Genomic DNA, 13,247 nt, shown 5'->3' with positions numbered 1-13,247 from the left:
TATTTGATCTCTTTTGATCTAATGACCATTCCAAGTTATGTTTTGCTACTTTTAGTTGTCCTGAATTGTTAGCCTCTCTTTTCTAGCGTTCAACTTCACAGTAACGTCAAATTAAACCATGTTAACTTGTTGTAAACATTATCTACTTAAATTTATTCTTTTAAATTCTAAATAACTAATTGTTTAGTATCAGCATTATATAAAGTTATCGTAACGGATTAACTTTTACTAGTAAATGTTAAAGCATTAGTTAAATGAACGATTATGTGATATCTTAAATCAACAACCGTTATAGTCACAAAACACTATATGTATGCATGAAATTAAAAATAAAATGAAATATTGGCTTATGAATGGTGTATGAGATAATTTTATGTGATTGTATGTATTGAGGACCATGCATACGAATATCCGATATAGTTGAGCATTGCGTGGCTTCTGGAAGTAATCAATTGAACTGTTTTGATGTGGTTACACACTTCTGACTGATTTTTGAATATTCTGTCCAATATTTTGACGTAAATGACAACAATTTTTTCATAGATATATTATGATTATGAAAATAATTGATATTAATATGCTTATCTAAATATTATTTACAGTTTTTGATTTATATTGACATCTGTACATCTATTTTTACTAATACTGTTTCATATAGCAACATATGCTTTTGTAATGGTACCATAAGGATAGCTTATGACTTTGGAGGACCAGGTGGTCAATGCGTTTAAATAAAGAAATAAATTAAAATAATAATTACAATGAATTTTAAAAATGTAAAATAACCAACTACTTTACTGATCTACATAGAGATCGATTTCAGACGCAGAAATTGACACACAAGATGCGCAAAATACTCATAATAAAGAATTACCACCATATATTGGCGATAAAAAGGCAAAAGTATTGTTTTTGATTACAAAATACAACCTTTTAGGCATAAAAATGCAAAATACATCAACAAAATAAAGCCTGAACGGGTTAAAACTTTTTTCATGTAGGGAAAATTAAAGTCAACTAAAACACTTATTTCTCCGTAGTTAAAAGATGAATAATTATACCAGGAAAGCCTATTTGTTAATTGAAAAACACATTATCATACAGAAGATATAGAAATATGAGCAGTAAAAATATCGTATATAATAACCCTACATAAACTGCAGTAGACGGATAATATTGTTCACAGAGCCTCATGAAAAATTTTCATTTCACTGGTAATATGAACATTTTTATATGAAAATTGATGAGCCTATATTTGGATTATGCTCCTATATGGATGTGAGGCGTGGAAAATGAAAGCAGCGGAGAAAGCAAGGATAGAGTTCTTCGAAATGTGGTGCTACAGAAGATGGGGATCAAATGGATCGGCCGAGTTAGTAATAATGAAGTCCTTAGGAAGTAGGAGAGAAGAGAAGCCTCATGACAACCTTAATAAGAAGACGGAACAACCTTATAGGCCACATCTTGAGACATGATGGTCTGATGAAGACAATCGTCGAGGGACAAGTGGATGGCAGACCGGAAAAGGAAGACCTTGAAAGAAATATATGGAACAAGTAAAGAAAGATGTGAAATAGAAGAAATACGTGGGTGTTAAAAAATTAGCTGTTAGGAGAATTGAGTGGAGAGCTGCGTCAAACCAATCTTAGGATTGTTGACCAGTGATGATGGTGATGATGACCTTATTTTATCTACAGTGTACAAGGTATCTTTTTCTGTACATAGCGGTTTTCAGTGTAAAGTTTAAACCCGTGGATGAATTTCAAGTTTGCAGTATCTTATTTCCTGATAAAATTTTTGAGGCCAAGCTTACAACGTCCTCTAACAAAATTGATAAGCTGGTCACCGTCACAGCGGGAGCATTGCCTTTAAATGTGATTATTCAATTTAATAACGGTTAAACCCAGCAGGGCTGGAGAATTTTTACCGGAAATTTTATTTATTAGTGTTTTGACCTACTTTAACTGCTTAAACCTCCACCTCTGTTTTATTATCAATACTTTTTATGAAGTATTCGCAGAAGTCCAGTTTTGCCTTACTTCTCAAAGGAACCCAATAAAATTCCTAAAATCAGGAGAACTTGATCGACTGTGAAATATTGAAAGATTAACAAAAAATGAAAGTCCTCTCACTTTATTAAGTTTTGCATCAAGTTCACATTTCCTGCGAAACTACTGAAATTTCTTAAATTTATATTTGAATTATCTGATAAAAAAGTGTTCTAATCGTTATCCTACGGTTTATTTTACCCTAATTACGATGAAAACTTGAAACTTTTTTAACCTTTCCATTTCTTTTCATTTTCCATTTCCATTGGTCCATCGTTTTGAAGGATATACTCATTCATTCACTCAGCTCCGAATAAAAAAACATTTTTATTAGTATGCCCCTTTTAAAATTGTAATGGAAGGAAAATTAATTGTGAGATTGAAACAAAATCATCCCTCCGCAGCTAATTAAATAAGGAGAGCCAAATAGGAGAATAAAAGAGGAACGAGAAATGTAAATGGGTTCTATTTTAGCTAGAAACTGAATGGCTTTTATAATATCTGGAAGAGGAGAGAGGACCAGACCGTTTTCAAACCCTTTGATCTCATCACTGATATGTTCCTTTTTAACTTTTGGCAAATTTTCATCCCATAATATGTAAGCTAAAATTTCGTCGAAAGAACTGACCTTTATCAGATAGTCCTACATCCCAAATGTAACTTAAATGGATGGTGGACATGATAAAAATTTCGCATACGGGGTTACGCAAAAAACTCTTAGCCGTCGGGTGTAAATAGAAGATGACATATTTCCTCAAAGGTTATTTTTGATGATATCCCAATTCTATGATTAATAGCTTGTTAGGACTAAAAAATGTTGCGACTGAGATTAAATGACGTCTTCAGATGACGAGTGCGCAAGAACATGGAAAAAATAAAAGCGAAGCGATGCATAAAGACTGAATTCAACATTTATTTCAAGTCATTGGTTCGTTTGTTCGTAGAAAATCAGCACATTACCTTGCATAATATAGGAAATTAGTTTAAATCGTATTTACGAGTATACTATCTAACAATGTTATAGAACAATTTTTAACAAACAAAGTTGTATAAAATTTTTAGGTACCCAAAACTAGAATGCAACAAAGTTAGTAACTTTATTTATTTTTACCGACAATGGATGAGAAACATGTAGAACTGCAGTGCGTGCCACTTTTTCGATGTTATATTAGAGAGTTATATAACGTTTTGGCCAGCCTAGGTGCATTCCTTGAAAAGTGAAAGTATATAACATTCGTGGATCTCTCCGTTTTCCGGGTTTTCGCCGCGTTTCGTTGTCAGAAGTGACGACAGGTTCTATCGCTGTCAGAAGTGACGAATTCTGAACGCCACGGAAGACTCCCGCACAACAATATATAACATCTCGATTACGAAAAACTGTATTTCATTGTAAAAAGTTATATGATTTTAATATATAACAGTGTTTTGTCACATAATGTAAATGCGGCTTAATTCGTTGTCTCGTGACATCATGAAATCGACTTAACATAATGGGATGTAAAAAACTTTGAAATTACACATAAATTAATTACTGCACGACCTACTGCCTCAGATTATTAATTATTATCATGGAAGCAGTAGAATTCCTGCTCTTCCCTTCCACAGCTGACCCAGTTGCCACCGCAGCTACCTGCCCCCGTTAAGACCTAAAGAATATTTTAAATGCGCAGGCATTCAAAACAAAACTTTACTCTTTCATTCATAAAAGCATAATTCAGTAATCCAATGTACACAAAAAAGTGAAGCTATGTTGCTGTTGTTCAGTAGTAGTTATTCGTCTGAGTTTACACCAAAAATAATCTAGGACGATTTTCTTTACTGTTTAATTTCTTATTCATTAAAATTTCTCTGATCATGTATTATCTAATATACAATTTTTAAAATGCTTAAAAAATTATTTTTTCACTTATCCATTACCGTTTCTTTTTGTGGTTATGTTCACACTAAAAAGATTAATGCATTTTATTCATCAATATGTTGTTCACTTTAGTTTATTTTGTATGAAATATTTTCGAATGTATGTTATTATGTTGTTATGTTTATATTTCATTTTCAATGCTTTCATTTATTTAAACACTGCTTAAATCCGTTGTTTGTTCAACAGATTGTTTATTACCTTAAGCTCACCACTATTGTAAAATTCGTGCTCTTAAGGGTATTGTGCCCAAATATTATTATTATAAGCCCTTGTAGAAGAATACGGAAGCACGGAATCCTCTCATTCCTCCTTGACTATAGCTATGCTCACTTTAACCCGATCCCCGCCTCCTTGGCCAAACCCCCCACCCTTCCCCCCGCCACTCCCCCACCCCTAAAACTACATCTCAGACCGGTGGAGTTTTTGGATTTTTAATTTTATTTTTACTTAAAATACCCACATTTAGCAATATTGCCAATTTACAGTGGCCCTATAACAAGGAAATATCTAATGTATAATATCTAACGAGAAAGAAATACACGAGATGTAACGAGAATCAGATACATGCAATACGACGAGACTCGATCCTAATAAAATACAGAAAACGAGTACAAAAAATAAAGAAAATCGGAAGAAAGGTAAGAAATGCATAGGAAGTGATGCTACTGATGTTCGGTGGGGTAAGATGGAGCCAATTTCGAAAAGACGTTCGGGAACAGGGAAAAGGGATCGACGATCGGAGGAAGGGAAGTAAAGTGAGGGACATTTTGAAATGAATTTGTGTGCGACTATTTATTCTTTACCTTCGACGAAAATATACCTGATGAGGATCTTTAACGTCGAGACCTAGGGCGCACAGTATCAAATTTATGCATAATTACAAAGTTTTTCGTTTCATTGCACGATTTAGTTCTTTCCCGGCACATTAATGAGATGAATTCATTTCGGGTTCCCCGCCGGACAGTGTTTTCAGCTGCTAGTTCAGGAAACCAGGACCTTATAGCCGCATTTACACTATGCAAAAATTTTATAAAACGATGTTTAATACACAGAGTTACATAAAAAAGTTGTACAACATTTTCAGACGTCTACACCAGACCGCAATATGGATCTCTACCGACACTAAATGGAAAACATGTAGCAGTGTTACATAATAAATTTTCGAAGTTATATAGGAGAGTTTTATATAACAGAGTATAGTTATATAACTTCGAAAGTTATAGTTATATAACTTCGAAAGTTATAGTTATATAACAAAGCTTAACTTTTTTGGCTTACCAAAGTGCATTCCTTAAAAATTGTTATATAACAACGTATAACATCCCACATAACATTTAGATCTTGAAAAATTGCTTTCCTTTACAAATTATTATGCATCAGTGTTTTGTTACATAGTGTAAATGCAGCTTAATGTTCCTCCTTATGATGCGTTCCGCCGTCAACCGCAGGGTGTAAACGGCGGATTTTGGTGTAACATTCTGGTCCCGACTCTTAAGTAGGAAGGCTACCGAGCTAAGGCGCTTTCCCCCTCTATCCGCACGTCTTCAAAGCAGCCTACAGTGGGAGGTGTTTCCTCCCCGTAGAGGTGGGTGACGCATAATTTAGTCCTTATTTTCTCCATAAGGTCTTATCACGGAACCTTACTCTAATCTCGGTCCTGGCTAAAAACTCGACTCGGTTGCTACGTTGATATTATGGAAACTCACTCGAGTCCCGAAGGTCGCTCAGACTATATTCCCAAGTTGTCGAGTCCACTATCAAACTGAGTCGCCAAATTCCAAGATGTCCGCCGCCATCGTCTCACATTTTTAAAATAAAATATCTCCCGTAAAAATTATTCCGCTTGTGATATTGTACATTAGTAATGCTAGTTTTGTTATGAAGAGGAAACTATGAGCGTCAAAAGTTTAGGAAAATGTGTTAATTTGTAAATATTAGTACTGATGATTATCACAATCACTCAAGCCAAAGTTGAGTAGGAGTTATGTTTCTAAAATACGAATTCTGACAAAAACTCAACTTGGGTCAGAGATCTAAAGCACCGAGGTAAAGTGAGGAATAAAGATTGAGTCAGATTCTGAGATACCTTCGGCCCTTTGAGTAGTGATAAATATGTTATAATCCGTTTCTCGAAACCGCGGCTACGTTCTCGATAGATCCTTTTTGGGCCGGAAAACTTCGTTTTGCGGCTTTGAAAATCCTTTGAGTGGTGTGGTGCGATCGGTCCTAGATCTGCGAACTCAGCAAAGAGTGGAAAAGAGATTGAGATATGGAGAGACACGGTCTTCCATCTCACTTAAGCCCACGCAGTCTCCTATATCCTCTCGCCCTCAACACTACAAAGGTCTTTACCCATCCCTCTTCCTCTTCTTATCTTCGCGAAGGCTTCGAGGGTTCCACACGTGAGAAAAGGGAGAAAGAACCGACCCGAACCCTACTTAAGCTATCATCTTGAAAATTGTAGTTTTTATAAAGTTCCCCCTTTTCAATCATATATACGAGGTAATATTATTACTGATAGGTCATTTTTTTCCACTCCGCATATGCTCCGTTAATACGGAACCTACACTCATAAACGAGGTATCACTTCAAACATTGAATCACTGGCTTCTGACGAAAAATACAATTTCAATCTCAAATTTCACTATTCATCCAATTATTTGACTTAAAGTTTCGATATTCCATGTCGATTACTCGAAACCGATCCATCGCTGCTGTCTAGCTAATTGTCAGTATTTCAATGTTTGGGTTTTATAAGGTCCTGACATATTTGTCTATGATGACATTAAGTTGTAGAACTGCTATTTGAATTATGATATATATCTAAGAAGCAGCAGGCAAACGCCACCAAGCAACAAAGTTATTGTTGAATAAAAAGCGAATTTAAATTAAATAGAAAAATACCTTTAGAACTATTAACATTTATGATTACTCGAAACCGATCCATCGCTACTGTCTAGCTAATTGTCAGTATTTCAATGTTTGGGTTTGATAAGGTTCTGAGATATTTTTCTATGATGACATTAAGTTGTGGAACTGCTATTTGAATTATGATATATATCTAAGGAGCAGCAGATTCTAAAAACCTAATAAGAAGATGGAATAACTAAGTCACATAATGAGATATTAGGGCCTTATGAAAAAAATCGTAGAAGGACATGTGGAAGGGAAGAAGGGCAAAGGACGGCCCCGAATGAGTTACATAGGACAAAGGGTTATAAAGGATGTAAAAGAGAAGAAATACGTCACTGTGAATAGGCCAGATGATGGGAGAGAGGAATGGGAAGCGGCGTATGAACAATCTGGGCATTATTAACTTTTAATGATTATGGAAACCTGAATTTACTTGCGTCATGGAGGAAACACTTGCTACAAATGCAAATAACTATATAATAATTAAAAGTTAACTTAAAAAAATAAATCGCTATTTTATTAGGGCGAGATATATTAGCTGTTTATTGGGAGTAGATTGACTATTCTTCAAACTACTGTGCCTTGCTCTTCTTCCCGTCCACCTGACATTCGACGACTTTTGTCGATTCCTTTTGTATTTTTATGTTTTAAATCCGCTTTATGAATCAAGGATAACGTAGTGTCCTTGAGAGTGAATTTATTTCTCCAGATTGAACTTTCCCGAGCTCAAGTTAAGTCTTCGAACAATGCCGAGTAGAAGCAATATTGCTGCTTGGTTTGGGTCAGGGAAGGGAATTTGTCCTCCTTGCACGGATCAGAGGCTTAGGCCGCATTCCAACCCAGGCACACCGCCCAGGTACATACCATATACTCACCCAAGTGCATCTTCGGGGCTTAATAGCAAACCGGAACTTAACGTACGACCAAAGAATTTGTGAACCCATGCGGCCCTCTTTCTTCTGCTAAAAAAATAGCTTAGAGCTTTATTTTGCTGTAAGACCTGCATGAAATTTATAGATAAAAATAGTTATCTGTACAGAAGCGACCGTATTAGCATATTTAAGCATATTTGCATAGAGAATCATTGCGTCTATACCAAGGCAGGAGGAATTAAATAGAGGGATGGAGATGAAATTGTCCACTAAAAGCCTTTATTTTGATGCACTATGTTACATTTAACACTTTACTAATGTATTTAAAACAGAAAAACTGAAAGAGGCTATATTTATCCATCCATTACCTATATTTATCTATTCCCTTTTCAATCTGATACTTTTTTTTATCATCAGCTGGGCGTGGGAATAAACTGACGAAATAAATTCAATGAAAACGTCATGTTTCTAGTCAAAAACTTGGGAAGGTCACGCGCTCACCATATTAACACAAAGATAATAAATTAGGTGATAATTTTTATATTTGACACCTTCAAACGTCAGTGAATTAAGTATTGATTTTTCAGACTTCCGATCTCTGCTTTAGTTTTTTTGTGGAGGGCACTTCAAGTAAAACACTCCGTCCGTCAGATGAGACGTTGAGCAATGGTCCCCAAGGTTACTTTCGTTAACATTAGGCTGACGCCAGCGCCGGGTTTCTCTCCACCCTTCCTCCCCTTCCAAAATGGCACACATGATCGTAGGTGTCAGTCGGTTCCTCCAAACAATATACCCTACCATATACTACATAGGTACAGCCGAAATTAACGAATGTCCTACATTTCACGACGTAAAGTCCAATTTTGCCCCAAAACCATTGCACGTAGGAGCAGTTTTCCTCATTCTTTCTTTAAAGAGTGCGTCCAATTACTCCAGAGACGCTGAGAAGGAGTTTTAATGCCGCGAAATGAAGTTTTCCGGCTGGGGGAGATTCTTTTGAGAGCGAAGCAGTTGCGGTGTGGAGAGGAGAGACGTTGGTCCTCCGTCTCCTCCACTTGCTAAGCCTGCATGCCCGGGGGGATTCGCTTCCTCCATTTTACCCACAATCCACCGGGAAAATACCGTTCGACACGGCTATTCTCATAGCGCGAGGATGGAAAGAAAGGAAAGGAGGAAAAACGTCGTAGTAGTGCCTCCCAACCTGTTTAATGGGGCATTGAAGCGGTTTCAGAGGGAACGTACTTCCTTTCTAGGCTCGTCTTCTCTGATCGCTTGAGATATATTCCATTCAATTCAGTGTTTATGAATGGGCTTGCTGCCCCCCCCCCTCCGTTCCACAAATTTTAATGTCTTTTCGAAATATGGGTATTTTTTTTGCCAAAAAAACGTTTTATGATGTCCCTGGTGATAAGTCACTCTCGTTGAAGTACTTATATTTACAAAAGGTTGATTATAAACGCCTCCAAGCAACAAAGTTATTGTTGAATAAAAAACGAATTAAAATTAAATAGAAAAATACCTTTAGAACTATCAACATTTATGATTTGTAGGATTAAGCGGTATTATAAGATATAAAGATCACTTCACCGATAACGTTCTTGCATGAAAAAAGTAAATTACATTTTCATAAGGTAGAAAAATTATACCTTACAAAGAATAATTGTAATTCACATTGGATAGGGTGATAACAAAATTGGAATTGGCTCTTAAAATATGCATATGTATCTTGAGAAAGAATTTATTTATAATTTAAGATAACAGTAAAATTAACGGTACCTATTTATGAACTTTACTTTAACGGTTAAATTATTCATCCTCTATTCCCTTTGAAATGATTGTATGACGGGAAGGTTTAGCATCTCTCATCAAAAATTTCAAAAATTAGCTTCAACTTTTGGCAGGTCAAATGGATTTTGTATTTTCCTTCAAAATACTTAAATAAATCCCAATGATGAATTTTGTGTCAATAATCGCGTAAAATCAGCATTCACTCTTTTTTGACGTTAGAGCACCCAAAAACAGTGCAAAATATCTAAAAATAAATTAAAATAATGAAAAGGTATCATATCAGTAGATAATTAATAATATTTTTCGTCATCAAATTATTTCAATAGCGACAGCAGATACAAATTCTGAATGATTTTCGAGAAAACTAATAAATCTCTTCCTTATTACGTTTAGTCATGTTTGCATGTCTGTAACAATAAAACGGCGAAACAACATGGAAGTTGACATCAGGTTGATTGACTGACAACAATTATTTTCAATATTTTTGTAAAGTTTCAATCACCCACCTCCAAAACACGCCAATTTATTTATTTTTTACACTTTATTTTCGACTTCAGCCTACTGTGCACCGCCAATAATGGGTTATTTTTTCTCCCCACCGGCAAAAAAAGCCGAAAATGATCACCTGAGAATGTATCAGTGCTCGCTTTAGCTGCATAAAAGCGGAAATATCTAGGGCGTAGGTACTCCATTGGCTGATGCCCCGCATAGGCGAGGTACACAATTCAAGAATTACATGCAAAAATTTTGGCAACGTTTTGGTATATTTTTGTAACTTCATCAGTAATTTATTTTTTCAATTAATGTGATTCGTTTTAACTATTTTTTTTTATTTTTACGAAAACATATCAACCATCGTAAAATAAGCCTTGATGAAGGTATTAAAATATACCAAAACCATGGCAAAAATTTTGCACTTAATTCTTAAAGATCATCCATCGACGATATAAATTAAGATCAAGAAAAAAGAAAAAAATCCAACAAGCAATATTTTATGACATGAATGCCAAATAATACGCTCTCATGAACAATAATAATTTCAAAGTTTCAGGTTGTTCATAGAAAAGGTTTTATTTATCTATTTTGACCAAATTTATTCATATTAGATCTTTAAAATGACTCTTTATGCCAACTTTTGGCTCTATTTTGTACCACATTGTGATTTTTATCAGGGATGAGTCGATTCCAAATGTCGATTCTCGATTCCACCGATTCTCGGGCACGGAATCGGAATCGAGAATCGATCGCCTAAAGTCGATTCCGATTCCATCGATTCCAGGAAGATAAATGGTTTGAGCATAGACTATAAGTTTGGGACATAAATGCTGCCACACACCTAAGCGGCCGCGGTGTCAGCCTTGCCCGCGCGGAGGGTACGCCCGGCACGCGGGAGCTGCGACGAACATACTTAAGCGGCCTCGGAAACATGAAAATATCGGCAAGAGTGACAAACCGACGAACCCTGAAATGGCGCGTGTTCATGAGCAACTCTCAGAGAAAAAAATTGGAAACCTCGGGATCGGGAAGCAAGGCATGCGTTTTCCGTTCTTTTATTAACCTCTGGTCACGGCAAATCAAATTGTTACGATTATGAATCACATTCTGAGAATTCATCTGGACCACCAATTTTAAAGTATAATAGATCGAAATATATTTTTTTTACTTTCGAATGATATTTGAAGTCTGATGATAATAAAAACGTGCAGAGAGCGAGTTTTCCTGTGAAAAAAGTTTCTTATAAATACGCGCTGAGAGCGGTTTTTTATATATGAAACTTTTTTAGACTAACACGCGCCTGCGTCAATAATAAAAAAATAGACACATTCGCGTTTGTATAGCCCAGTTTCATCAATGCAACCCTTGAGGAAGTTGATACTTGCTTGGCATAAGCCGCCGCGGCCTCCGGGCGGACTCGACTGGTTGCGTTCGGCCGCCACCGCGCACCCGCCAGGCTGCACTAGTATGTATGGACGCCTTGAACGCTACATTATTGTTTAGCCACCGCGGCCAAACGAGAATGTAGCCACCGCGGCTATTGTTATTTTTAGGGATGGTCGGATCGGATATCTCGGATCCAAATAGCCGCGGATATTGCCCTTCATCGGATCCAAAGTCGCGGAAGACATCGGATCTAGATCCGAAATTTTAAATAATAGCTTCAGTGAATGCAACGCCTCATAAGGGTGGAAAGAGTTCCGATTATATCTTCGAATGCGTCGTCGCACGTGATTCTTGTCCTACTCATGAACCGTTTTGTCTGAAAGCTCTCGCAGAGGTTGCAAGTAGAATTTCAGCCGTGGCCAGGATTTTCAGCCAGAAAATAAAAAAGGCAAAATACGAGTGGCACATAGTGTGACTCTTCCCAAGAGATTGAACAATCATCGGGGAAATCTCAGCGCCGTAGGATGATAACCACGTCAAAAGTAACTACGTCGCAGATTTCAGAAAACCACCCTCGGCCGTCCATCAGCCCGTGCCTCTGTTGTTTTTTTTTCGCATCCGAAATCACACGGACCAAAAATCATTGTCTTCTAAGGAAAATATCAAATCACACGAAAACAATTGAAGCGTGTTTCATCCCTACCTCGTCTCACCAACTGACCTTTTTTGGCCTACCTGCTTCAATTCTCCGTTTCTAGACGACAAATGCTAGGAGAGTGACTTTCTGGGCCCGAAGATAGCTTCGACAATTAGATGATATGCACGAGATTTAAAAAAGAAGTAGACCAAACGAGACGCATTCCTGACGATACTACAGTTTATTTTTCAGCTCTAATTGATTGCCACTCAGTTTTCTATCTACAATTCTACAATTACACTTTACTGATATGCAACATTGTCCAAACAGCATAATTTTCAAAGAAACAAGCGCTGCATTAACCCCTCAAACAATTAGAGACGGATTGGAAACGCCAACTACATATATCACGTAGCGCGCCTGGCTTCGCTTTGAAGGCAACGACGTCATTGAAGCAAGGTCTGACTTCTTCATCATTGAGTCCCTCATTTGTGGCCTTGTTGTTTGAAATACGGAGGGAGCGTGCTCCTTCCCCTCCACCTCTCCTTTACGCGCTCCTTCCCAGTGGCGTAGCCATGGGGAGGGTCCGGACTCCACCCCCCGAAATATAAAAACGCAGTTATTGTCCTTCACAAAAGAAAACAAAATATTGAAAAATCAGAAATTTACAAAATTTTTCTTTAACAAATTAAGTTTTTCGATTATAAAAAGTGTTAAAATTATTTTAAAACCCATTATTTAGTGCCCGGTTTTTTCAACAATTTTCCCCCCCGGTTTTGGATCCCCCCCAATTGAAATTCCTGGCTACGCCTCTGCTCCTTCCCCTCCACCTCTCCTTTACACGCTTTTGCTGCCCACTCCTTCCTCATGCTGAGCGGTTGAGCACCTCGTCGCACGTGACGATAATGCCGTTTTAAATACTGTTAATTTTGTTGCTGATTGCGCAGTTGCAATTTAATTTAATGATACACCAATAAAAATGTCTTTAATTGTGTATAAACATTTCCATTGAGATAAGGAGAACCAATGAATGCCGTGTGCATGCACTGTGGCGTAAATTATCGCGAGGATGTGCTAAATCCACCTCACCATACTGAAGCATTTTCGGATGAAACACAAGTCCGTATGCGATGAGAAAGTAAAATTCGGGGGAAACATGCGTGAGGAAAATTTGAATTCAGTCGATGGCC

The sequence above is a fragment of the Ischnura elegans genome, chromosome 9 (genome assembly GCF_921293095.1).
Source record: "Ischnura elegans chromosome 9, ioIscEleg1.1, whole genome shotgun sequence".
In the NCBI taxonomy this organism is placed as follows: domain Eukaryota; kingdom Metazoa; phylum Arthropoda; class Insecta; order Odonata; family Coenagrionidae; genus Ischnura; species Ischnura elegans.
The sequence above is the reverse complement of the archived record's forward strand: the minus strand, read 5'-3'. Positions refer to the sequence as shown.